The sequence below is a fragment of the Balaenoptera musculus genome, chromosome 2, assembly GCF_009873245.2.
Source record: "Balaenoptera musculus isolate JJ_BM4_2016_0621 chromosome 2, mBalMus1.pri.v3, whole genome shotgun sequence".
Lineage (NCBI taxonomy): Eukaryota > Metazoa > Chordata > Mammalia > Artiodactyla > Balaenopteridae > Balaenoptera > Balaenoptera musculus.
In genome coordinates, this window is record NC_045786.1 from 118,263,044 (window position 1) to 118,287,408 (window position 24,365).

Below are 24,365 nucleotides of genomic sequence, written 5' to 3' on the forward strand. Positions count from 1 at the left end.
AAGAGTTTTCCTTTGCCTCCGTTTTCTCATGTGTACAACATGAGCTAATGTTAAGGCCATAAAGTATCATGAAAATTCTTTCTGTAACAAAAAATTCCATTATGTAAGTGTGAGATATTATTGGTCGCGCATGCCCAGGTTTTCAACCTAATTTAGCAAGACTTTAGGTTATTAGTGTTAATATTTTTCTTCCTCTCAACATTCATATTGTACAATTAAGATTTTTAAGACATTCTACTTCTGTTTTCCTGACCTGGATTCACTCAAGGTTAAGTTTGTAATGCATTCCTCTTCTTCCTTCTTACCCTTAAGGGGATTAAGAGACTTGCTAGGTCTATCAGGGTTTTAAGGGGAAGCATAACAAAAGAACAGCAGAGCACTTACTTTTGAGGATAAACAGTCTCTTCCATGTAAAGCCTAATAAGTGTTAGTTCAAAAATGGGATATTAACCAATGCATATTGGTGTTATAGAAAGACTTGATGCCTCACTTTAAATGCATTACTAGTAGGCTACTATTTTATAAGTCTAGCAATTGAAACCCCTTTGAAGATACAATTTCATTACACCATAACCCCATAACCATATCATTTACAAAGGCTTGGTCATCATTCACTACAAATGGTTTTAATCAAAGGAAAACCCTCAGAAAACAGAACTGGCCGGTATTTTGTGTAATGCAATAGCTCCCCCATCTTACAGACTGAAGAATATAGACTGGAATTCTTCTTTTGATAAATAATATTAATGACATCTATATTTTTGTTAATTCTATTTTCTTTCCTTAACTCTTTCAAAGAAGAGAAACCTTATCATTGATATAACTGTTCCAAAAGTATTCATTATTTCTACATGATCTTTGAGAAAATAAAATCCTTACAGGACACTGAAAATATCTCAGTGACTATGATATTTAAAAGTCATCTCGTAAAGATTAATAAATATCATGGATATCTTATGTCCTTTTAACATGTCCTAGGAAAATATAATTTTATCTTCTTATATGTTTAAAAGTGATGTTTGTACTTGAAAAGTCTTTTTTAAAGGTTTCTTACATTTTGATAACTTAATAACAATATTCAGGTTTTCTCTCCAAATTAGTTTGACTCAATACTTAAACAAATATTTATTCAACATTTTCAGTCTTGCAAAATAGCTGAAGAAATTACTAAGTAACTTACTTCAGGTATCCTTAATAATGATTACATAGATAATTCAATTAAAAATCCTAAAACTTACTTACTTAAGACAACTCAGGTAAAAGGATTTTCTTTCTGAAATTCATAAAAAATTGCATCTACATATATAAAATTAATATATGTAAATTATTTTATATAATATATGAATTAAAATGTTCAACTTTCAAAGTTTTATCAGGCCCTATATACTGTAGAATTCTATATTTAGCAATATGAAACAAACACAAATTTTATGAGAGCCAGAAAAAAAAAAAGCTCACCACATAAAAGAACTCATAATAATGAATAGAATAAAAGAAAATTGCAGGTACTTTTCATTTTATAAAGTAGGTATTCAACAGCCTACTAAATGTAAAGCAGATTTTTTGAAAAAATCAACATCAAAGACATGATTCCATTTGGGGAAAATCACTCCCCCACCCCCATAGACACCACCACCTAAATTTCTTGAGACCATTTGGCAGAAAATATACTGGTTACAGCAATTGAATATTTAATAATGGAGCCATGTGAGGACACTTTTAGAACCCTGTAGACAGTTGTATGCTGTGACCAGTTTATTGGCTAGCTGAAGCTAAGTGTGTGTATCTCTTCCCAAATCTGTGGTCACTAATCTCATATGGTAGCTTGAAATCAAGCTTGAATCATTTAAACCAAAGATTGATAAAGATTGTGTATCAGACCTTTTCTCCTCTTTTCCCCAAATCCTCCTTGGTTGTTAAACATTTACCAGCACACTTTAGTCAGCAGTAATTCCAAACCTATAAACTATTTTTCGGCATCAAGGTTTCCTTTTTTTACTGTGCACTCTGTGAAACATTTCCCAAATTCCTGAAATTTCTCATACTGTTAATTCTCTGGGTCTGTGATGCAAGTACAGAATGTAGAACTTTTTTTTTTTTTTTTTTAAAGAGGTTGGAAATCTGATCAGGGTGCCAGCATGGTCAGGTTCTGGTGAGGACTCTTCCTGGATTGCAGATAGCTACCTTCTCACTATGTCCTCACATGGCTGAGAGAGACCTCTGTGGTTTCTTCCTCTTATAAGGCCACCAGTTGTTTTCCAGCTTCTAGAGATTGCTTTCCTTGGCTTGTGGTCCCTTTCCATCTTCAAAGCTATCATTGTTGCATCTCTCTGACCCTTCTTCCATGGACATATCTCCTTCTCTAGAACATCTGTTTTTGCTTTTATACTCATACTGTCTAAATTGTTACAGAACTACATTTGGTAAATGAGAACCATTATCTAATACATGAATTTTAATCTGAAAATTCCATGATTTGTCATCTTTCATGAAATTAAACGTTGCCATACATATTTGATTCCATAGATTCTGCAATCTTGTGAAATTAGTTCTCAAGAGAAAGTAAGAAAAATTTAAAATTAATGTAATAACTAATTAATAATTTAATATAGTTGTTAAAGCTACAACTTTATTTTTGATGCAAATATATATTTGTGAATATACACAGAGTATTAGAATTTTTTGCATACTTCAAGCATTTTTGTTAAACATCAACAACTAATGTAAGCTAAAGGCACAAGTACAATTAGAATGGAGAAAAGAGAGAACTCAAAGAAAATAAAATTAAATAAAATACAGGTTTATTAAAGTGCTTTTCTTGTGTTTTTTAATTCATATATGCAGTGAAGTAATAGATGGATTTTAGCATTTATATAAAACGTGTTTTGTCATTTAAACAGAATTAATAAAAACTGTTTAATATTTAAATAAAATTAACATAAAATTGGAATATCTGTTTTGCATCTATAATAGTTATTATAGATAAATAACCACCTTAAACAGTGGTTCTCAAAAGACAAGGAGCACAGAATCACCCAGAAGGCTTGTTAAAAGATTCCTGGGCCCAGCCCAGAGTTTCTGTTTCAGTAGATCTGGGACTGATCCGAGAATTTGCATTTCTAACAAGATGCTGGTCCAGGGACCACACTATGAGAAGTACTGCTCTAAAAGTGAAAGTCTTCTAAATACTGACTTTGTCAAGGCTAACCACACTGACACGGACAAATTACTCAGATCTTTGAAAAATGAATTGAGCTGTTAACTATTTAATAAACCATAGCACCTTTGTTTTTAGAAATATAATAAAAATAGTTTTGAGGTTATTATCCTATAATTTTAAGTTTCTTCATAAAGTATTGTTTAGGGAAAATCAACATTTTTCTGTGTACTTTTAGAAAAAAAACTTTTACCTATCCGAATTCTCGTAAAAGTTGTGATAATTGGTGACAGAAAAGGTGTCTTTGAACAGTTTTCGTTTTTCTGATTTTATTTTTTGTTGTTTAAGTAAAATTTTATGTTGTTCTTGGTCATTTATTTAGTTTTTTAAAATATCTAAATGCTGGAGAGGGTGTGGAGAAAAGGGAACCCTCTTGCACTGTTGGTGGGAATGTATATTGATACAGCCACTATGGAGAACAGTATGGAGGGTCCTTAAAAACTAAAAATAGAACTACAATATGACCCAGCAATCCCACTATTGGGCATATACCCTGAGAAAACCATAATTCAAAAAGAGACATGTACCACAATGTTCATTGCAGCTCTATTTACAATAGCCAGGGCATGGAAGCAACTTAGGTGTCCACTGACAGATGAATGGATAAAGAAGATATGGCACATATATACAATGGAATATTACTCAACCATAAAAAGAAACAAAATTGAGTTATTTGTAGTGATATGGATGGACCTAGAGTCTGTCATACAGAGTAAAGTAAGTCAGAAAGAGAAAAACAAATACCATATGCTAACACACATATATGAAATCTAAAAAAAAAAAAAAAAGGTCTGAAGAACCTAGGGACAGGACAGGAATAAAGATGCAGACGTAGAGAATGGACTTGAGGACACGGGGAGGGGGAAGGGTAAGCTGGGACAAAGTGAGAGTGGCATGGACTTATATACACTACCAAATATAAAATAGATAGCTAGTGGGAAGCAGCCACATAGCACAAGGAGATCAGCTCGGTGCTTTGTGACCACCTAGAGGGGTGGGAGAGGGAGGGTGGGAGGGAGACACAAGAGGGAGGAGATATGGGGATATATGTATATGTATAGCTGATTCACTTTGTTATACAGCAGAAACTAACACACCATTGTAAAGCAATTATACTCCAATAAAGATGTTAAAAAATAATAAATAAAATAAAATATCAGTTGGCTACTAGTTTGTTTACAGATATTTATTTTATAGCTTTTTATAATACATCTATCATAGAACATTTGCATCTCAAAAGACAGATATTTCAGTATTTTTACTATATACCATCATCCTCAATTTAATTAAAAATATCAGTAAGAAAAGTCATGCAACAATTAAAGTAAATATTTATAGAAGAACTTAGACAAGGCAATATGAACCAGCTTCCGTCATGGTTCTAGAAAGAAGTTTCTTCTACCTGGGGCTAATCCCTCATGGATAGGATCTTCTATTAGCTCCTTGGGTATCTTGCTTTAGCATTTTTAACTCTTTTCCTTGTATTTTTATTTTTTATTTCTTAATGGAATCTGACTTGATATATCCTTCAACCCCCTCCATCTGCGCTTAAGTCTTCTCATGTGAATGAATGATCCAAAATCCTGTCTTAGATTTCTTACTTACCATTTTCTCCTTGACCCACTGAAAGAAGAGGCTGCTCTGCTCTATCACGCCACTGAAAATATTCTTGCTAACATCACCAGTGATGCACCATAAATCTTCTCCTCTGACTTCACTCTCTGTTATTAGTCTCTCTGTAAAATTTGCTACTGTTCTCCAATCTATTTCCTGAAATCCTTGTGTCCTTACTTTTCCTGATAGCATTCTCTCCAACTTGCTATTAAGATATATTCCTTTTCAACTTCTTCCCATCTCTTTTTTCATCAATTCCTTGGCTATTCCTATACTACTGGGGTCCATCTTTAGTCAGATGTTCTCACTCATGCATTCTCATTTAATCCCATGATTTTAACTGTCACCTATAAGTTAATGCCTTTCAAATTGTATCTACATCCTAGATTGCTCCTCTGAACTCAACTTACATATCCACATACCTCCTGAGAATTTCTTTCAACCATCTTATTCTCATATGTAAAACCCGAATTAATTATTCTCACCCAAACTGGCTTTCTTTGTACATCCATATATTGGAGGACTGGAGACTTCAGTATGTTCTTTCCTGTATCTAGACCCACTTCTCAGAAGACCCAGAATATCTCTTCTTAGAGTCTGGCTCCCATGGCTGTTTGCTGAGTAAGTAGCAGGGCATATTACCCCATCCCCTGAGCATAGCTGGGCCAGTGTTATCTCTCTTCTGGGGACTGAAGTTGAGACAGACAGAATGTGGTATTAGCAGTGGGTGAGATGATCACATGTGGGCAATGTTCTCTAATTATCAAGCAGGAAAAAAAGCTGGTCTGAAGAGAAAGGTTCATTAAAGCGCAGGTGAAGAGAGCAGTAGAAATGAGAAACTGTTACACTAGTAAGTGAAAAAGATGGCTAGGGTAGCTGCACTGTTTTCTTATAACTCCTGAGTTCTTCTGTACATTCTTTTCTTGGGATAATAGAGATGTTCCTGTACGGATATAGTAAAGTTTGATTGAGTCTAAGAGTCGACCTAGTCTACTCTGACAGTGATCAAATTGGCCATTAGGCCACATGAGTATTAACTTCTTAACAACTTTTGAATCCAATCCTCTTTCCCCCATTCATAGCCATACCCTCTTCTCACCTAAAGTACTACAGTTTTCCATTAGAGCTTTTCTTTTTCCTCCATCATCTTCAGCCATCTATCCCTCTATCTTTCATACTGTTGCAGGACCAATCTTTATAAAATAGGAATCCATATTTATTATTCTTCTGCATGTGTCATTTGCCATTTCATGGCTCCCTGCTGACTACCAGAGGAAGTAAATGCCTTTAAGTAGAGTATGCTAACTGCTCTCTGTCCAGAACCTGGCCAACTTTAATTCATCTTGAGGGTTTGCTGTCCTCTACCTTTTATTTGGCTCATGTTATTCTTGCTGCCTGGAATACCCTTCTCTACCTTGTTGCCTGATCATTCCTACTTATCTTTTCAGACCCAACTCCACTGTCTCCATTTGCAAATCTCCCCTGAGCTGGCAAGTAGAGCTGATTATTCCCTTCTTTGGAATATACACACATACACATTTATCCACTCTGTATCATTTACTTATTTAAATGCCTTTCCTTCATTTCAGAACATGAATTCATTGTTGATGGGGAGCAGTGTTTCATTATTTATGCAGCATTTATTTATTTATTATGATCTGACTAAACTCAAGAGGTTACTGGTATAATCCAAAGTAGATCTGGGTTTCCCGGATACTAATGATTGACTGCTGGTCTATGTGTTAATCCATAATCTAATTCACTTTCTCTTCAAGAAAGAGGGCAACTTTAGAATTATTATAGCTCATACTACAAAATTCATTTTTAAATATCAAGGAGCTCATGTTAAAAGATAAACTGAGGCACATTAAACTTTTCAAGAGTTTATTTGAGCATGCATCATTCAAATTGGGCAGCACTAAACCAGAGGTGGTTAGGAGTACTCCACGCACAGGAGGTAGGGAGATTTATTTACAGAGAAGATGAGGAAGCAAACTACAGAAAGTATCTGATGGGCTACAGTTTTAAGCAGTTGCCTTATTTGGGCAAGCCTAGTTGGCTGTTGGTGACTGGTTGTTCTTAAGTTTCATTTTCTCAGATTGGAGGAAATTGGCTCTGTTTCAGGTTTTGGTTTGCTTGTGTAGGCTATCAAGGCATTAGAGTCACCTTAGGCTAATGGTCTTCTTGTTTAATTACTTTAACACCCATATTTAAATTAATGGTTTTCTTCACAGCACTTCAAATTGTGACATAGATATATAATCATATATCTATGATTTCTTAGAATCACAATTTACTTTTTCCTACTCAAATTCCACATTTTTAAAAAACATCTTTATTGGAGTATAATTGCTTTACAGTGGTGTGTTAGTTTCTGCTGTATAACAAAGTGAATCAGCTATATGTATACATATATCACCATATCCCGTCCCTCTTGCGTCTCCCTCCCACCCTCCCTATCCCACCCCTCTAGGTGGACACAAAGCACCAAGCTGATCTCCCTGTGCTATGCAGCTGCTTCCCACTAGCTATCTATTTTACACTTGGTAGTGTATATATGTCCATGCCACTCTCTCACTTCGTCCCAGCTTAACTTTCCTCCTCCCCGTGTCCTCAAGTCCATTCTATACGTCTGTGTCTTTATTCCTGTCCTGTCCCTAGGTTCTTCAGAACCTCTTTTTTTTTTTTTAGATTCCATATATATGTGTTAGCATATGGTATTTGTTTTTCTCTTTCTGACTTACTTCACTCTGTATGACAGACTCTAGGTCCATCCACATCACTACAAATAACTCAATTTTGTTTCTTTTTATGGCTGAGTAATATTCCATTGTATATATGTGCCATATCTTCTTTATCCATTCATCTGTTGATGGACACTTAGGTTGCGTCCATGTCCTGGCGATTGTAAATAGAGCTGCAGTGAACATTGTGGTACATGAAAGAATTATGGTTTTCTCAGGGTATATGCCCAGAAGTGGGATTGCTGGGTCATACAGTAGTTCTATTCTTAGTTTTTAAGGAACCTCCATACTGTTCTCCATAGTGGCTGTATCAATATACATTCCCACCAACAGTGCAAGAGGGTTCCCTTTTCTCCACACCCTCTCCAGCGTTTATTGTTTGTAGATTTTTTGATGATGGCCATTCTGACTGGTGTGAGGTGATACCTCATTGTAGTTTTGATTTGCAGTTCTCTAATGATTAGTGATGTTGAGCATCCTTTCATGTGTTTGTTGGCAATCTGTGTATCTTCTTTGGAGAAAGGTCTATTTAGGTCTTCTGCCCATTTTTGGATTGGGTTGTTTTGTTGATATTGAGCTGCAAGAGCTGCTTGTAAATTTTGGAGATTAATCCTTTGTCAGTTGCTTCATTTACAAATATTTTCTCCCATTCTGAGGGTTGTCTTTTCATCTTGTTTATGGTTTCCTTTGCTGTGCAAAAGCTTTTAAGTTTCATTAGGTCCCATTTGTTTATTTTTGTTTTTATTTCCATTTCTCTAGGAGGTGGGTCAAAAAGGATCTTGCTGTGATTTACATCATAGAGTGTTCTGCCTATGTTTTCCTCTAAGAGTTTGAAAGTATCTGGCCTTACATTTAGGTCTTTAATCCATTTTGCATTTATTTTTGTGTATGGTGTTAGGCAGTATTCTAATTTCATTCTTTTACATGTAGCTGTCCAGTTTTCCCAGCACCACTTATTGAAGAGCCTGTATTTTCTCCATTGTATATTCTTGCCTCCTTTATCAAAAATAAGGTGACCATATGTGTGTGGGTTTATCTCCGGGCTTTCTATCCTGGTCCATTGATCTATATTTCTGTTTTTTCCACAAGTATTTTTAAACCAACTCCTTTTATCCAAATGTGGGGAGACTTACGAATAAGATATGAGAGTGGGAGAAGGAGGCAGTAAGATCGCTAGATCATACTCTATGAAGCTTGAAAAGTTAGCTTAAGATCTCTATGTTTCAGTTTTTTAAAACTTAAAGTTAGCAGTTGAAATAGCTAATCTATAAATCTCCGCCTAACTCTAAATTTCTGTTCTTGGAAAATCAAAACATTTCTAAATATTAATAAAAAGAATAATTTAGAAAGTAATCATTAGTGGCCAGCATACTTACTTATATTAATACTTAAAGGCATCTATTACTGCTTATATAAACATAAATTAAAATATATTAATGCATTTCTCCATTCCTAGGTAGAAATATCACAAAACATTTTGATTATAGTAACCTATCTATAAAAGTATAGGGGCTATATATTAATGTAAATTTTAATTATCTGATTTTTATCTTTAGTAAATCAGAGATATAGTACAACAAAATCTCAGATGAGATAGAAAAAGTGTTTATTCATTTGAAGGTAACCTCCAATAGATTGTGCTCCAGGAATGTTTCATCATCAGTTGATGCAGTTAAAAGCCTGAAACAAAAACACTACCAGAAACAGAAAATGGAGCAAAGTGTCAATTGCTTTTGCATTGTGACTGCTAAATATAAAGGATTTCTTATTTTCATGAACTATAGTTTCTTAAAGTCAGATATTCTGTTTCACCCATTACAGAGTTACTAGCTTAGAAAAAAATAAAACAAAAATACATTTAAAAATAAATATGTTATACCTTTATTGAACAGTCTGTTCCATGTAAATTTTATGTATATGGCTCTTTTTAACATGAAAATAACAGAGGATCTGTTTGAACTCACCAAATAAATGGTTTTAAGAAAGCCTGGCACATTATCTTATGCATATGTACATTATCTTCCTAAATACTTATGTGATACAGGAATAAATATTAAATTTGAAAAGATAAAAGACAAAAATTAAGGAAGTTTCTGTATTCACTATATTGAAAAAATAGTTATCACCTTGTGTAAATGTGATCTACATAGAATGGGAAACACTGAATTTGCTGTCTGGGTCATGGCTGAACAATTGGGAACATTGTAGATGGTGTTCAGTCACTTTCTTTTCCAAAATTTAACAACTTTTTTCAAATCCAGGATTTATTCTCTTGGGGTCCTCTTGCTGTTGCCTTTCAGTTCCAGCATTTGCTTCTTAGTGCAGCCATGGCACAGATCCATTGCACCAAAGCACAAGATAGCAAATGAACCCCAGTGGGAGAGATTTTATACATAAAAGTCAAAGCAAAACCCCATAAAGAAAGTAACTATGTGTTTATACATTTCATAAAACAGAAGAATGTTCAAAGGAAAGTAAAATTAGCTTTCAAAATAGTTGCCTCTTGAACTGGACATCTGTTACATGAGTGTAAAATTACCTTGCATATTTTTATAAAGAATAATATTTTCACATTTACAGAAGGTAGTCTAGGTATAGCCAGTCTACACATATTGTTGTTGTTCTTTAACATTTTAAGAGTCATTGTAATTTCCAATTTGGGTATTTTCTGCAAAATTTTCCAGAAGCCTCTTTCCTAACTATTCAAAGAAGTACTCAGAAATTCTCCAATTCTAAGCATAATATTCCCATGTTGCTTGGTGTTAGAAAACAGATACACATTTTACCTACAAAATGGTATTCTCTTGTCAAGAATCGATCAGAAGTGATTAAATAACAAAAGCAGGAAAGAGAAGCTAGTGGCATAGTATAAAGACAGAATACAATAGGCAGAAATGAGTTCAGGAGGTCGAGGAATCCATCTCATAGCTATTGGCAATTTTCTAAATGAATGAGTAAGTATAGTACCACTGAATCCAATCAAGGTCTCCAAGATGAGGTCACTAGAAAAAGAAACTGTCTTACTCTAGTTCACTGCCTCAAACAAATGTCCGTCTTTCAAAATTAATACACTTTCATTTTTTGCATTATGAGCATTTTCACATTTAAAACAAAGTTAATATTTAAAACTGCATTTCAAACTCTCCTCCACTCACAAAGTGAAAAATAAAACCTTTAACATGTTATAAAGATCCATTATATGTGCCTAAGGATATGTGCATATTTGACATAATTCTACTTGTCTTTCTTATAAATCTTACATTTATCCCCATCTTATTTAAAGTCTATAAAATAAACGTCTCAATGGGATAGTATAAAAATGCTTTTGGAAATAGAGAATTAATGTTTGAACTGAGAAAAAGCATTTCTAGACAACATACAGGGAATTATTTTTGTAGTTCTAAACATTATTAGCTTTACAACTTGCCCTCATTCTTTGTTTCCCCCTCTCCTTTTTTTTTCTTTCAAGATATATTGTCCCTTTTAGTATGAATGAAAACTGGAGAACAATAACATCTCTTAGTACATGGAGTCAAGGACAGGAAGAGCCTAATCTTTAAGTATAACATGTAGAAAATGAGTGAATGAATGTATGAATGAATTCAATGCCGAGGATTTTACACTTTCGGCTACATTTATCAGTAATACTGGAAATCAAGAGAGTCTTGAAAAATTTCTACCAGAAAATGTAGCAAATTACCAAATTTGTAAAATGATAAAAGCTAAGTATAATCGATGCTGATTATGTTTTGAAAACCATATAGAAAGAATGCAATCTCATATAATTTTTCACAATGATTTACCATCTAACTTTTTGTTAGTTCCTAAATTCTGTTGCTAATAAAACCAATATAAAATATCTGATATGTCCCAACAATCACTAAGATATCATGTTAATTGTTCAACAGTGTATTCTTTTGGGTTTTTAAAAAGGCTCTAATTTTATAATATTACCAAAAGGTTAAAACATGCCAATCTAACACAAAATACGACAATATTTTGCTTATGTTTTTGGCATATCCATTCAGAAACAAAAGATACAACAGATGGATAATAGTTAATGTTGCCAATACACAAATTCACTTTAGAGAAACTGGGACAATACCATTGCATAGCAGTATAGTGCAATAAAAAGAAAATGGGTTTCTGTAGCTCTCTTAAAGGGGAGGGAATTTAAGGAACTAATACTAAACTTATAAAATACATTTTGAAGCTGAATAGTATCTGAAGAGAGCAACTTGAGTATTCAAGATTTTGCTAAATAATACGTCACCAAAATTAGAATATTTAATATGAAGGAAAATAAAAATATTAGTAGAATGTTCTAGGCATCTTCCTGAGGATTTTTATCTCACTTTTATGAGCAAATTTTCTTGATTAAAAAAAACCAGATTATTCTGAGAATCTAGATTATTTATAATATCCTTTCAGTAAAATTAGCTATTCATTACATAATTTGAAATAAACTAATAGCAAAGAACAGAAATGATATGTATGCAGTACTTGCTTTTACTGGGTAGTTTATACAGGTGAAGTTATTAAAATCTCTCAATCAACCCCAAATCTAAGTATTATAATTTCCACTTTACACACAAAAGAGTTAAAGATTCGGGCTAGAGTTAAATGATTTCCACAGGTAATGCAGTGAATTTCAGAACCAAGATTCAAACCTAAGTGTATTATATTCTAACATTTTATGGAATATGCTGTGTTGTTCTTCGATAAAGGACTATGTCTGGATATTTCAAGACAGTTTGAATGAGTATGAGAAAAACAAATTAGAAACTAAGAGCAGTGAAGAAACTATTATTAGAGTATATAGGGATGGGTTCCAGAGGCCTAACAAAAGGTTTGAACTTCATAGCAAATTGCTGTTGGTGAAATTAAAGCAAGGTCATATTGTACTAATCTTCTTGTTAGTCTTATAACCTCCACTAAATAGTAAACTCTATCATGGGGACAGAGACCAAGAGAATTCATCTTGGTTAATCTTCTCTCCCCATTGCCTAGTGCAGGACACTGGCTAAAACAAGGCATTCAATGAATTTCCAGGGAATGAACCAAACTGCAAGCACAGAAAGGCCATTGTCTGGAGAAATAAGTTTGGTGGTAAACAATCACAGAAAGGGTTTGCTTTCATTACGAAATTAGAGCCATTATGGCTGAGAAATGAATCCAAAGGAGCTTTAACACCAAGCTAGTCAAGAACTCAAGAGTCAGTCAAAGGACCATAAGGAGTAGGATGTAAAACAAGAGCAGAGGCCTGAGAAGTAACTCAGTATCCTAAAGAGACCTTAATTAAAGGAGAACTGGTGAAAAAGATTCAGAGGACATCACCTAATCACGCCTTTGGAATTTATGTTAAGAAACCATTGTTCTAAAAGAAATTACCTGCTTTTATGTAGATAAAACTTATCCAACATTATTTATTTTAATGACAATGCATCTTTCATAAAATAAATAGAAATTAATTCTTACTACAAAATCTATGGTGGTGTATAAGAAAGCCAAACCCTGTGGTCTGGTCTCAACCACGTGAGTGTGTCACCTTACTGCCGACTTGTGGCCACCTGACTGAAATTCAGGGGCAGACTCTGGAGAAAAAGAAATATTAGAAAACAGAATCTGTAAAGTAAAGCTTAAAAGCAAATCCTTTTTTCTATAGTTTATCAATAGGTTTTGCAGAATTGAGAGTAATACATGCATTTTGAAGAAGTTAAGTCCATAGACTTTTGACAGCTTATTACTTCCATCTAATATGACTTGGTGGGCTTACTAGTAATTATAGATCAATAAGAACAGTAATACAAACTTTTGTTTTTAAGATAATTATGTGATGACTGGTTTCATTTTAAAATAAAGTTTCAAGATCAAGTGGAAGTTTTCCTGAAACACTAACTGGATATATAAATATAAAACTTTCTAAATGTTTTTTCCAAGGTTAAAAAATAGGTTTGAATAATTGTTCAATAGCATTTCAAAAAATAAAATAGATAAAAATAGTACCATACTTAACATTCAACCCTGTATACAAATTTAAAGATGACTGTGATGTCTTTGCTCCCTTTATATGTAACACACTTTGCCAGAAATTCTATGTTTTAGAAATTAAGTTGGCTTCACATTTCTGAAGTGGGTAAACTGCTAGACACTGACACTTTAGTTTGAATTAGCATTATATGATTGTTTTCCCCTTAAGAATTTAATAAGATATATCTAATATGACTAAATGGAGGTTTTGATGAGGACAGGAACATAGATCCCAGTATCATACCAATCTTCTCTGGGTTAGATATTCCTAGGTAGGATGCTGCACTTTGGGACTTTTGGGTAACTAAAGGGAAACCCCAGACAAATACAGGGAGTTAATACCAGAATGTAAGCAAAAAAGCAAGACAAGATGGATGAATATTTAGATAAAATTTACTTTTTACTTGCTATTTTGCCTAAGAATTGCCTTGCCTGTCCAGCAATGTTTATCTCTGAAATAACCTCTTATCTCTGAGCTCTCACAAACAATTTTTGCCAGGGGGCTAAAATATAACTTTATATTAGGAAAAAGAACCAAATGCTCCTCACAACACCAATTCATCACCCAGAAAATATGGAGATAATTCCAATTTTAAAAGCTTTTTAAAGCATACATCAAACAAAAAATGAACTAAAGCGACAATATATCACACACTTTTAAACCACAGAAATAAGAAAATTCATGAGGTAAGCAAACTAATTGTTGAAAACAATTTTAAAACAGTAAGTCATGCCTTTCTCACTGCCTTAGAAAAAAATGCTAAATAATAATATAACCAGAAACTCAGGTTTCCTTTTGGTATTCATCATTTTAAGTGTAAATCATTCATATTTCCATTTATTGTCTGAAATTAGCAAAACACAACTTTTTTCAAATTCTGCATTATTCTGGGAAAACACAGTCCAATATTTATGACCAGAGGTCCTTAGAAAAATGATTGGGCCGAGAAAGAAGCTTAACATAATTTTAAAAATGACTTGACATAAACACTGGATTTGGGGATAAACTAAGATTTTTTGGACACTTAAAAGTATACCAATTTCAAAGCTGGTTTATGCCAACAATACTTATGTAGGCAAACTAGAAATTGCCATCTCCTTTTTTTTTTCAGAGGCCTTTTCTTCCTTTGGTTGAAAGAAAAATTACCCTCTGTTAACTCTGAGATCCTTTGGGAAAGAATATCCTAGCCTTTCCTTGAAAGTCTTCCCACCTCTACTGTCCAGCTAAAACAAAGCTTGTTTCTTCCTCCCTACTGGTAAACTCTTATCAGCTTGTATAGGAGGGAAAGAAACAAATACTGTACCTGGAGAGTGAAAGGTACATGACTTTACCAGCGAGTGCTTTCTTGAGATAAGATGAAATGGGGAAAGCACTTTCAAATATAACGTATAATGTACAACGGGAAGGCTAAACTAAAGGAAGAGAGGATGGTTTTGTGAGCTCGGTAGGGCTTGCAACAGAAAAGAATACTGGAAAGTGACACATTACTACTCCCTAAAGAGACGTTGATTACACACACACACACACACACACACACACACACACATCGTTACTTATAAGCACCCAGTAAGATATTTCAACTCCAGTTCTCGTCTTCTTACAGCTGGTTAAGTGTACCCTCTCCTCACCTCAGTCCGAGCACTAGGAAAAAAAAAAAGAAAACGAAAAAGAAAAGTTATTTAGTCCAGCAATGCAAGGTCTTTGGGCTTCTCATTCAACATCTCTCTATACTTTGGTCCCCAGGGGGAATTGCAAACCTTTATCTCCTGGTCTTCAGCGGTTCCTATCAGCTCAGTAGGGAAGGGGGGCAAGTGGGACAATCCTGAAGGAAAAAGGAGTCACCCCCGCGTCCAAAAGTATTGGAAGTGCTCGCTCGTATCTGCTTGTGGTCCGTGCTGGGGCTCCGCCGCCGCCCCTCAGTGAAGTCCGCCAAGTTTAAAGTGAAACAAAGATGGAAGCACTCTCTCTCTCTGTTTCTCAGAGAGTCCCTGAACTTATTTCGCCGCAGGTTTTTGCCCCGGACTTTTCGGAAACCTCATTTTTTCACTTCAGGGGACAAAAAGCCACAGGGGAAGCGCTGATGGTTTTAGTGGAGAGACTCCTGCCCTGCAGTGGTGTCCGCTGATGTATTTGTCCGCGGTGTCCCTCTGGTTTATTTTTCTGAGGTGTCGGAGGTGTCGCCACGCAGACCCCATGCTGCGCGAGTTTGCCACCAGCTCTCGAACTCTGATTGTCCGGCGCCACCCGGGCTCCGCGGAACTCGCCCCAGAGCCCCGGACCCGGTGCCGCCAGCGGACCTGGAAGGAGGAGGCGCAGCAGGAACTGCGGCCCCTGAGCCGAGCTCCTTCGGAACAAAGCCTCCGGAAGAGTTGCGCGGATTCCTAAACCCCGGATTGGACCTGGAGCCCGGTGGGCGTAGAGGGGAAGAAGAGGAAGGAGGAGACGCGAGAGCACTTTCCACCTCAAGCGCCAACAGCCCTCGCATCCTCTCCTGAAAGAGGCAGCTGGTGGGTCCTGCCTACGCGTGGGTGCATGTGTACGCGCTTGGGAGAGCCCGTGGGTGTGTTCGGGTGTGAGCGCGTCTGGGCACTCGCAGGGCAACGCTGAAGCCTGGGAGAGCTCTATTGGTAGCCAAATTCGAGAACGCCCTATCCTACGAGGCCACTAGCACGTGGCTTTGACAAGTAGGCCTGGAAGAGGCCCTCATTAGCCAGCTTCCTTCGGCAACTCCCAACTCTTCCATTCTCTTTGGGTTCAGACTGGTTTGGGGCCAGCAGAGATCCGAGCTGAGAGGGAGTTGCTCGCTGGGGCCGAAGACCAAGTGCTGGTGAACCGGTTAAAGAGAAGTGACAGGATTTCCAGGCTCAGGAGATAGGAACAGCTGATTTCACTCGGGGTTCCCGGGAGGAAGCCTTTTTCCGAGTTGGAGGGAGGGTAGGGTCGAGGAGAGTAATTCTAGGATTTGTGGCGAGAAAAGTCGACCTCCGCCGGCGGGGCCCTGTCTTGCTTTCTCCCCCTCCCTCTTCTCTTTCCTGCTTCAGACCTGTTCCCTGTCCCAGTAACCTTAGTGGCTTGTGACGACTATTGTGTTTACTTTCTGCCCTTGACATACTAATATGTGACCAACTGCAGTCCTCGTAATGTCTGATGCTCAACTGAGTTGATTCTCAAATATAATATTCTTTTCAGCTTTTGCGCCCATCCGATTAGTAAGTAAACTACCACCTACTACTAAGGAGACGCTGGAAACGAGTCGCAGGCGACTGAGACCCCTAGATCAGCAGCCCTCCATCTCAGATATTCCTGGCGGCTTATAGCTAATGACTTTTCCCTGTGCCATAAGCAGTCACAGCCTGATCCGGTGACACTCCTTTACCCCGTAACCGTGGGGCAGGGGGCGGTCAGCAAGTCCCGCCTTCGCAAGAGACTGGGGACGCCCCTGAAGTTCGCCTTCATGCTCCAGATTTTCTGCTTTCTCCCCTCCCCCTGCCTGCAACGCCCCCGCACCTCGCCTGCCCCGGGCTTTGCCGACGCCTGGCTGGCCCTTTACTCCAGCCCTGGGTAAATCAGTCCGGAACACGCCAGGCTCCGAGGCGCGGAGGGCGGCGTGGCGGCCCCGGCGGGGGTCTCGCCTAGACTCCCGGAGTCTCGGCGGCGCGGCAGCTCCTGTCACTGCGGCGAGGGCCGGGCTCACGGCCGCACGCCCCGCCGCCGCCACCGCCTCCATGCTGCAGCGCGGGGCGCAGTTCCTCCCGGCCCGGCGGCTGCCGTCGTCCGAACACGCCGGCGCGGGAAACCCGGAAGCCGCGCCCGCCCGGGCCGCAACCGCAGCGCGGGAGACGGGCCGCCAGCCCCTCGCTTGAGCCGCGGGCTCGCCCGAAAGCCGCGGGCAGCGGGCGGGGCACTGTGCAGTGGCGCGTAGGGAGACCGCCGATGTGTGCAGAGCGGCCCGTACTGAGGACTCTGTGTGAGTGCGTGCGGGGGTGCGTGTGTTTGCGCGTGTTTTTCCTTCTTCCCTCAAGGATGGCAATGGCTTGCAGCTGGCTGCTCCCTTAGGATTTTAGAGTTTGTGGAGCTCTAGGTTGTGAGCACAAACCACCCATATAATCCATTTTGCACGGTCGGTTTATATCAGGAGAAAAAAAGCGCAACTGGACGGGGGTGGGGTAGGCCAAGGAAACCTTCTGGAAATACAAACACGCACGCATAACACTCGTAAGAGAGAGGAAGAATGAAAGACCTGGGAAGATGTCTGTAACCTTCCTGCTGGCCCTTCCATTTTTCCGGAAAGATTCTGGATCGTTTCTACCTTTTGAAGTCATCTTGGCATCTATTTTTTTGTAAGCTCTCTCCAGCTTAGTAGCGTGCGTGAAGGCGTGTGTGTATGTGTGCGCGCGCTTATCTGATGCATTTGACTGTCTTTTATACAACTGCCCAGAAGCAAATGTGTTAACTCGGCAGTGCCCCTCGATGCTTGGCTTCTCGCAGAGCGCGGAGGACGCCCAGACCCATTTTCCAGTCTGGATTCGGAAGGGCTGCTCAGCTTTGGACCCTTGTGTGTGGATCGCTTTACCCAGAGGCTTGGAAAGCGCCAGTATTAACCTGCTTCCAGGTACATCACAAGGTCACCAGAGGGTCTTGCAGCCGTCTTGTTTCTGTGAATCTAGACTTTCCTGTCTTGGCCCGAAGGATATTTACGTTTCGGTCGACATAATTTGAAGCCAAAAGTTCAGCCTGTCGAGCTGGTTTCTGCACAATCAAGGTAACAAGAATTGCCTTTCAAACTGCTTAACAAAACCCCCGACTCTTCGACTCTTCCTTGCTGGTTCCTGGCTCTTGCCTCCCCACCAGAATGTCACCAGCTCTTGAATTACGTGGATTTGGGTTGGAGGAGAACTTGAAGGAAACGTGATAGAACCGCTATGCCAGACCACTCTCTTTGCTTCCCGTGGTCCGGTGGGCATCGAAGCCGATCGTGAGAAGGACCAGTCCCCTCCTTGCTTTTCCTTCCCCGTGCTGTACTGGGTGTGTGTGTGTGTGTGTGTGCAAGTGTGAATGCGAGTGCGCGCGCGCCTGTCTGCGAGTGTGTGTGTTTGAGTGTGTTTCTGTGTGTGCGTGCGCGGCCGCCCTGCCTCTGCCCGATCCCTGGGTGCAGAAACGCGGGTTTCATGGGGCGATCGCCGCGGATCCCCCGCCCAGCGCGACCTGCGGGCAACGGCGGCAGTGGCAGGAGCCGCCTCTCGGACTCCCTAGGATGCGGGTGCTGAGCTATGGCAAAGGGCAGCGAAGTGACGAGCGAGACCCGCGTACGACTGTGAAAGCCACCTGGAAACACCTTGCCGGGATTGTACCTGCGGGCAGAAAGTCTTCCTACGACCGTCTTTCCTCTAGAGGCACCAGGTAACAAGCAGACGACTTCCCGCCTCACCCAGTTTCCTTCTGATCTTATTTCTAGTGTCTTATCTGCATTGCAGGCTACTTTACTTATTAATGTTTTGAAAATCATTGAGAAGGGCTGGGTATTCAAGGGCGCTCTGTGATGTAATATAATTTCTAGTAGGTGGAATATAAATCTATACCTGAGCATTTAATCTAGCAGTGAAAGCTAAGAAAATATGGATACGCTCCACCTTAAGTGATGGTTTTGGAAGCTAGGCGTGTTGAACCTGTCTGAAGATGCCAGAGATTAAAGTCCCGTGTTTTCTTCAGGCTATGGTTGCCACGGACCATTTGGTATCCAACCCTCCCCAGATTGTGGAGTGTGAGAGGGTGTTTGGTTCCCACCCATCGTTTCAGGCAGGGATCACTTTGACCCTTCTCTACCTCTGGTGCCAGGTTGTTTTCCTGATTGTCGACGAGCTTGCCAGATCCTTTAGTAGTTGTATATTACGCATCTGGAGACTTTAATTCGAAATAGAGTTTTCTTGGAACTTGCTTTGAGTGGAAGGGAATTCATTGTCACGGGTGTATGTGTTGAGATATGGTGTTTAACTGCCAGGGTTTGCTTTTATGTAGCAAAATTGATCCATATCTAGAGGAGCGCTGCTAAAACCACAACCTCCGTCCCCAGCTGCATTGTCTCGCTTGTGGAGAGGGGCTTGTACGCTCGTGGCTTGTTTTTATTTTGTTCTGCTTTTTTTTTTTTTTTTTTTTTTGGTTTGTCTCTGTATAATGTGTATTTTGAAAATTCTTGCCAGTGCCTTGATTTACAAGGAGTAGGGTGGATTTGCGACTGCCTAATTAACATATTGGGTCTGACATGTTAAAAATGGAGATTCCCACAGCCGGCTGAGGCAGAACAAATTTAGTGAACTTCCAAAGCCCCTTACCCTCGCACCTTATTTCTCTCATTTCCTATCCCATCACCTCTGCGTCCCCTGCAGAAAATTTCTCTCCCTTCTCGAGGGCATTAGGATTAAGAAGATAAAGCACTTCCAAAGTAGTCTCCTCAATGTTTTATTAGACAGTGAAGGCGGTCTGAATAATTCAGCTAGGGAATGCTCGTTTGTCTCCCGCCTTCGGGAGCTGCCTGCTCGCTGCACTCAACCGAGGGTTTGGCTCAGCCGAGCGCACGGTGCCCTGCTCCTGGAAGCAGTGACTGGGACTGCTCCGGGGGTTTCTCTTTGCTGAAGCCGCTTGGAAAGTGGAGGGGCGCTGCCTGCTTTTCCTCCGCGCGCTGCATTTTTAAAATAGATATCCATATGATGGTATTTGCAGACTACAAGCCGGTCGCTAGCTAGCTGCTGTCGCTGTCCCTGCGCCTTGATGTCCCCGACTCCTCTGGAGATTGGGCTCGGCTGCTGCTGCAGCCCTCGCAGGCTGGTGGTGCTACAAGGCCGTGTTTGCAGCGGGCTTGGGGGCTGGGCACCGCCACTGCAGCTGCCAGGCCCGCGTTGACACTTTCTTGGGGCCGGGCGGGAGAGCTCAGCGGGCCCCCTGGCAGACAGCGGGCGCATCATGGCAGAGGTGGCCGCCTGGATTTGAGACGGAGGAGGTGGAGAGACACGCGTGGGGGGGCAGTGAGGTCCTGCCCGACTTCCTGCGCCTGCAGCCCCCTCTCCCTGCTTCGTAAATGAATATTCAAGTACATAGAAGGAAAGCTGGCTGGCTGCAAAAATGCCTTGATATTCAGATACTGCATGATTTCTCAGGATTCAAAACCTGAAACGAAGTGCGTTTTTCCTAGGCCTCCATTTGTTCCTCTCTTCTCTCCCCTCTTGCTCTCCTGGATTTAATCAGGTCATTTCTACTCCTGTTTTACCTCCAGTTGAAATACCACTGGAAAGACTGCTACCTACCCCCACCCCAACTCCAATAAACACGAAGGAGTTGAAGGCCACTCTTTAGGCAGATTTGCTCTGTAACTTTGAGCTCTAGGGAGAGCCAAGAAGGGATAGGCAGTATAACTCGACTTTAACAGAAAAGCAGGTCCCCCCTCTACTTTCTGAAGACTCAGAAAGAAAAGGGTACTGCCTGCATACATACAGACTAAAAATAAGTGGGAATTTGGGAGGAATTAGGTGAGGATTTTTCTTTTCTTTCATCTTTTCCTTTTTCTCTTTTAGTGAATTTATTTGTATTTCTCCTATCGCTCAGAAAATCGTAGTCAGCAAATTGATTTGTGTATACTAAAAATCTGACAGAGATACCTTTTTGTCTCCCAGATTTCTTCAGAATGTTACTACAACAGAAACTATAGCATACTCATAATATTTGTTAGCAAATAAGGCATCCCTGTTTAGAGGGTGCCCAAGAAGGACGGGATACTGGTGGAGAATATTAGTACTTGGGAAAATTTTGTGTTTTCTCCATGTCCCTCCTCATTTCATTTCACCCTGGCCTTTTCTCATTAAGGATTCAGTCCTTTGCAGGTTAAGTCTTGTCCTTGTGCCCTCATCCTCCGGGAAGGTTGAAACACATGTATTAACTGGATGTTGAGTGATCAGATGCCTAAACATAGATTGTGGTGTGATTCATGTTTAAAAATGCCATTCATTGGTGCAGACTGGAGGTAGGTGAAATGTGAGACCCAGATAGTCCCCCTAGCATAGAGTTTCACGTATAGAAGTTCCTTAAGAAATGGAGCTTTCTGCCTCCCTTCTCTTCTCTCTTGTCTGGAGAGACAGAGAGGTGTAAGCCAGTTTGAGGATCTGAGTCCGCTGCCCTTGGTCAGCGTTGTACTTAGAGCTGGCTTGACTCACTAATAGGTCAAGCCTATTGGGTCTTGATAGAAAATTTCCTAGAAAAACCTTCCTTCCTTGTCAGCCCTCTTAGGGTCACTAACAAGAGGGGCAGAACAATAGGAAAGCTAGGATACCCATGGAAACAGATGTGAGCATATAGGCAGGCGGAAAGAAGTTGTCATTTAGCTCCTGTCCTCGAGACCATTCCTTTTTGTCATTTTTTCACTTTCTCTTTTCAAGAGGAGAATGACCTTGAGCAACACCAGTCTTCTGTGCTTCACATACCTCTTTTCCTCCCTCAAACATGTGATGTATATATGAACACACACACATACATACATACACACACACCTCAGTTTTGAAATGAGATTCTTGTGCTTGTGTGTTTTGGGAAGGGTTCATCAAATATATCTCTTGATTGATACCAGCCAGAGGTGATTTTCTTTCTTTTTCCATAAGAGTATATAGCAAGAGCTGTGGTCACTTGAGGCAAAATTACCCCACCCTTATCCCCTCTTCCAGTATTTTTATCTCGTCTGTCATTCAGTGTATTCTTGGTATTAAAGCAGTGTCTGATTATGGCACTGGTGTTTAAATGACCATCATATGTTATAACTGCCTTTCATCTTTTCATGAAGACGTAAGTTTCTTTTTGTGCATTTAAACCAGTGTTCTGTTTCCTCTTGCTGCTTGAAGCACTTTAGACTTCCTAGTTTTTTTTTTTTTTTTTTAACATCTTATTGGAGTATAATTGCTTTACAATGGTGTGTTAGTTTCTGCTTTATAACAAAGTGAATCAGTTATACATATACATAAGTTCCCATATCTCTTCCCTCTTGCGTCTCCCTCCCTCCCACCCTCCCTATCCCACCCCTCTAGGTGGTCACAAAGCACCAAGCTGATCTCCCTGTGCTATGCGGCTGCTTCCCACTAGCTATCTATTTTACATTTGGTAGTGTATATATTAGACTTCCTAGTTTTGCTGAGTTTTCTAGCTGGTGAAATTAGGATCTTGCTTTCTGCTGATACTATTGCTGTGTTGTTATGTGGTTGGGATGAAATGCCTGCAGATTTCTAACAGTGTTCCTGCCTCTACGTAAAACTACTACATCATAGTTCTATATCATAACTATCCAGTTATTTTAAGGGAAATTTGCTATAAATAAGATTGCTAAATATTTTTGCCAATTTTAAGGTTGGAAGAAGAAAGCTACTTGAAAGTTTCTGATGGCTTAACTGGCTAATCTACTGACTCATTCCAGTGAATTTTATTTTCTGTTTACTGAGAAATGTAATATACTGGCATTACTTTCAGAGTTTTGTGTATAGTATAAATGGTTCTGAGTTTTATGTTTCATTGAAGAGTATATAAATTCAGGCCTTTTAATAGACGTGATTGTGACCCCCTAGGATACATGACTAACTGATAATTTTGCTAAATCATTCCACTGACACACATGTGCATAGCTCTGCCTTGTTCAATAAACCTTGAGAGTGAGGACTAATCTTATATTTCTACAGCCCACATTTTTATTCCTGTGGCATCCTCAATCATTGAGGACTATTTAAAATCTAAGGCGGTGTAATTTGTCCATTACATGTGTGTTCATGGTGAAATTAAGAAGTATTATGTTATAACGTATTGAAGCTATTCTGGTTAGAGGTGTACCATTTTTATTATGCTCTATCAACATAAATTATATGTTATTATGAAAATTCCTGTTTTATGTAAGTATAACAAGAGCTAGAAAAAATAAAGAATTTAATTCAGATATAGTGCTGTTTTTTAAGCTTTTTCATCTTAGTGTTCTGATGGATTCTATTCTGACAGAATGCTTTTTACTGATCTATGATATAATTTAATACTAATTATGAAGATGGTTAACAAGAGATAGAAAATTACAAAGGAATTACATGGTTATATAAATGCTCTATCACTTTACTGATACCAAGTAAGTCACACGAAAAGGCTTTTTTATTTAAACTACAAACTACATCCGTAAGGTTTCTCAGAAATTGGCTTTGATAGCCTATGTTTATTAAGTTACAAACTTGGTCACATTGGGAGGAAAATGCCAATTGACCAATTTAAGTGTTCCTAGAAAATATACCTTTTAATAAAATCTGTCTAATTGTAAACCTCATGCTTTTCTTCTTTTCTTCGTAGGAGCATATATGTAATTTATTGCTTTTTAAAAAGCTTCCAATGAAATATTTTGAAATTGGTGTTATTACAATCCTTATGAAGAACAATTACAGAATTACCACTGAATGTTGAATCTATTTTAGATTTTGTAACAAAAAAAAGCTCCTGAAAAGAAGTAACAAGATACAAGAATAAAGTTGTAGGATCCTTTCCCCAGCTCTGCCAGTGTTTCTGAATTCTTAGAAAAAGAACAAAAGAAAACACCAATTAGTTCAATAGATACTCAATTAGAACTAGTACACTTAATCAAGAGATAGAAGCCAAAACAATGCTGTTTACATTACTGTATTTTCACTTTGCCCTTTGCAGCTCTTTTAAGGAAATGCTAAAGACACCTAAATGACATATATTAGTTGCTCTCCGGATTCTG

At 39.0% G+C, this 24,365-nt stretch overlaps 1 protein-coding gene across 2 annotated transcripts in view; it reads left to right on the forward strand.

Moving 5' to 3' along the window:
• The first annotated feature begins 18,054 nt into the window (after positions 1 to 18,054).
• The window catches only part of LRFN5 (leucine rich repeat and fibronectin type III domain containing 5), a 253,901-nt gene continuing 247,590 nt past the window's right edge, over positions 18,055 to 24,365 (forward strand). For both annotated transcript variants that reach the window (XM_036841269.1, XM_036841270.1), the window contains exon 1: positions 18,055 to 19,006. The gene's annotated coding sequence lies outside the window, so the exon portion shown is untranslated. The remainder of the gene's footprint in view (positions 19,007 to 24,365) is intronic.